The sequence below is a fragment of the Triticum aestivum genome, chromosome 5B, assembly GCF_018294505.1.
Source record: "Triticum aestivum cultivar Chinese Spring chromosome 5B, IWGSC CS RefSeq v2.1, whole genome shotgun sequence".
Taxonomy (NCBI): domain Eukaryota; kingdom Viridiplantae; phylum Streptophyta; class Magnoliopsida; order Poales; family Poaceae; genus Triticum; species Triticum aestivum.
Genome location: NC_057807.1, coordinates 37,151,334 through 37,155,666, shown reverse-complemented (window position 1 = coordinate 37,155,666; position 4,333 = coordinate 37,151,334).

Genomic DNA, 4,333 nt, shown 5'->3' with positions numbered 1-4,333 from the left:
CCCAAAAGTCGATTCAGTCGACTGAAGTGTAGCTAAATCGGAGCAGCATCGCAAGCAAGAGCAAGACCAAGAGCAGCAGCGCGAGCAAGAGCAATAGCAAGAGCAGATAAGGCAGGGGACCGAGAGCAAGAGCAGAGTAGCAGCGTGAGCGAGAGCTAAAGCAGCAGCAGCTCCTACTGATGTGGACGTCGCCACCAAGGGAGCGACACCGTGGAGGAAGTGGCCGGTGACGCCGCTGTGGATGGAGCCGCGCCGTGTCGGCTCGGGACCGAGCACCGGCAGCACCGTGAGATCGAATCAAGAAGAAAATGAGGCGATTAGTGTACAGCCTCTTTGGTGGCGCCGATCTTCCGGTGGTGCAGGTGAAGACGGCGGTGTGGGAATGGAGGTGGCGCGAAAGACGAGGGGAACGTCGGGGCAGCTCCTTGGAGGTGGAGGACGGGGTGGCTGAACCGGTGGGACGATGAGATCGATGAGGGATCCTCATCCGGTACGGTGGATGAGGGACGTCGAGGTGTTGCTGTGGACGACATCGTCGGGGAAGAGGCTTTGGCTGGGTGGCGGACGGAGCAGGGTGTGGGGTTTCGTTGCGGGTTTTCGCGGCCTCGGTGTATGAATGGGTGGGCGGATGGGATGGCAGTGGGGCACCATGGCTTAGAGACGCGCTTGTCCGAAATGTGGGGTAAGTTACGAAAGTACCCCCACCGATTTGAGCCGGTTCTTTTGGTTCAGGGGTACCACGGGCATTTCACGTGTCGGGATTTCACAGGAGGTGGGAGTTTTCGCGCGCGTTGTAATTTCGGAATAGCAAGGCGCGGGTTGAGATGGAGGGAGTTGTCAGAGCACAATGAGGCAAAGATACATCTTAAATATTTCGGGCTAACAAGGCGGGGGTTGAAGTGGCCGGAGTTTCGCAGCACGATAGACAGAGACGCTAGCTTGAATTTTCGACATAACAAGGCGCGGCTTGAAATTTCGGAAGAGCAAGCTTAATGTGTACCCAGAAAAAAGACAATTTGCACCTCAACACACACAACACACACACACAAACACCATTTAGACTAGAGTAAGGTACACATGCATTGCTCGCATGAGATTTGGCAACCAAATTATGAATAAATACCACATTATAGCATGCAAGCTTTGAGTCATATATGCATGATGTAGATGTTCGTTTAATTCGTCTAGTTCATTTCATTCAAAATCATCTAGTTTTTATAAGAAAGCTAATCTATTTTAAGATTCATGGAATTGTGCGTTGTAAGACATAAAGTAAAAAACAAATAATGGCAAATCATGTAGAAAAACATTTGGGCAATTCTGATACGGAAGATTCTAGCACAAATAAGAAGTGCTTGTGTTTTGATGTTTGTGCATATTATACTTAAGTTCAACCATGGAGTCTTCTAGATTATACATGTGGCGAAATCTGGTGGAATCTAGATGATATCCAACAGCCAGTAGTGCTCAAATTTGCCATCTTTGGACCATCGGATTCACCTCATCCAACGACCATCTTTCAAAGTTAAAGTTACCCGCACACAATATAAAATAAATATAAAATATAAAATATATATAGGGGTATAGATATAGATATGTGATGCGAAAGCCGCCCATCATCTCCAATTAGAATAGTGTGTCCATGCACGGATGCGACGTGGCCAAATGATGTCTGCCATCGATATCTCAAATTCAAATCAGTCTGACCTTGTTCAATGTGTATACATTAGAACATGCTCGTTTCCAAACCACACCATGCAGATCTCCGTTATATTCATGCATGCATGGGTTTCAAACATGAGGATCTCTTATTCAAATATTTGAATTCAACTTTACATTGATTATGACCTCACCTATTCTTTTACACCCACACAATAGTCTTCTCTTTATAATTGTACCGCTAACTTTCTCTCGTGCATGCATGCACACACACTACCAGTCGGCATTATCCATCGCACGCATGCAATCTTTTTCTTCAGGTCAGTCTCCCATGAAGGCACACACCCACACACATCCCCCTCTCCATCATATCGAGCATTCTTTATCTCTCATGCGTGCATGCGCAATGATCGATGTTCCTCTATGTATGTGTGTATATAGCTAGGTCTTTCAAAGTTTTCCACACAAACCGATCAATCAATATATCCAGTGAGGTCCCACGTCCACATCGATCAATCTATACCTCTCTATATAGGATCAACATATATAGCTAATACACCCACATTAATTATGTATCCAACGTCCCCTTCTCATCGTCCATGCCTTCCGCTTCATCTCTCAGACGCGTGCACAATGGTGAAGACAGGGGGCAGTAAGGGCCCTACCCTCCTAACATCACCATATATCGAGGCTAATATGAATGTGATCATTGAAAAATTGCTGCTAAAAATGTTTTAAGTTCATGAATTGACCCTCCTCATAAAGGATTAGCAATGCTTGGCCCCCTAGCTCATTTATTTTTCATGGCTCTGCCACTGCGTGCAACAACGCACGTGTTCGCCCCCTCTCTCTAAATATCGATCTCGCACTTGTGCATTCCTTCATAGTCTCCCTCCACTCGGCCCCTCGCACTATCTTCTAGCCCCCCACCGGATTTTGCCACATGTACAATCTAGCAGACTCCATGGTTGAACTTAAGCATAATGCAAAAACCTCAAAACAACAGTGGTTCTCTTTTGTTCTAGAATCTTCCGTATCATAACTGCCCAAACTTTTTTTCTAGTTGAATTGCCATTATTTGTTTTTACTTTATGCTTTACAACACACAATTCCATGAATCATAAAGATTAAGGGTTTCTTTGATTCAAAGGATTCTCAAAGGAATTTTGGAGGATTCTAATCATTAGAAATGTTTCCTATCTTGGTTGTTTGATTCGTAGGATTGTAAACCATAGGAATTTTTCCATATGATTCATTTGCACTAGATTTCATAGAAAACATCCCATCCACTCAAACCTCTTGAAAGAATTCTGCGTTTTTTCTATGCACAATCAAACACTCGTACAATCCTGTAGGATTCAAGACGACATTCCACTATAAACCCATGTTTTTCCTATTCCCGCGTTCTTAGTTTTTTTATAAAAACTAATTGATTTTGAATGAGATGAACTATAAGAATTAAATGAAGGGCTACATCAGGCATATATGACTCAGAGCTTACATGCTATAGTGTGGTATTTATTCATAATTTGGTTGCAAAATCTGATGCGTGCAATGCACGTGTACCTTACTAGTACTTCGAGTATGTGCAAAACACGTAAATTAGAATACCAATGGCACGCTACATAGTGTCTCTCTTACAGTTCATGAAGCCACGTGGCACATATGGAGGCATTGTCGCGACCTCCTTGCATGGATTGATCACAATGACGTGCTGCTGGTTCCAGAAGAATGTACTCGTCCTCCCTGAGCCATACTGGCGGTACATGCACGAAGCGAAGATGTGCACGCACGCCATGCATGCACTCACTCCCTCGCAAGCACACGCGGGTACACGGGCGGATGCAATTTTGTACCAAGATCCACCCCATGTGATAATTTGATGCGTGTAAAGTCGTTCACTTCATTGATGGTCAATTAATACAGCGCATGCAAATTGAGTGGACGTGAAGGCGGAAGAAAGACATTATTACTCCACTTCGCGCATGCGAGTAGTTAAATCATGGGTTTCTAGTAGTACTTCCATTGGTCTCCTTCGTATTTTGTGCCAATTTTTGACAGTAACATAATATTTACGCATTTGAGCAGTGTAGTACTTGAAATTTATGTTCCACTAAACTCATCGGGAGCCGTTTCGGGCCTCAAAGCCAAAACCATCAATTAATATTTACCTTGTTCCCATCACATTCGAAAGCCTGCTCACACCTACTAGTACGTAACAAACCTGAACGTGTTCCCACTATGCAGGTATTAGTACTAGTGCTAGTACTTAGGTTATAAAAAGGGGAACTACCTAACCGAAAATTACTCTACCTTTCCTCCTTATAAGTGCTTCTTCTTCGTCTGTCATTGCCATGGCCGGTGAGCAGAGCTCTAGGTCGAGAACTACTCGTAACAAGGGAGCAGCAACCAAGGCTGCAGGAAAAAAGAGAGGGCTCACCGCCACGCAGAGACCTCGAAAGATCTCTCACGGGCAGGCAATGGCTCCCAGGAGCGCCCTAGTCGCGGAGGCGAACATGCCGAGCCGGCGGAGCTGGAGTCGTTATCCCTCGACAGCATGCCCGATCAGCTCAATAAGCACCTTAATAAGCAGAAGGAGTTCATCCAGGGCTTGATGGAGTTGCTGAAGGAGAGCCTCAACGACATGCCCGCTGAGCTCAATCAGCAGGGGGAG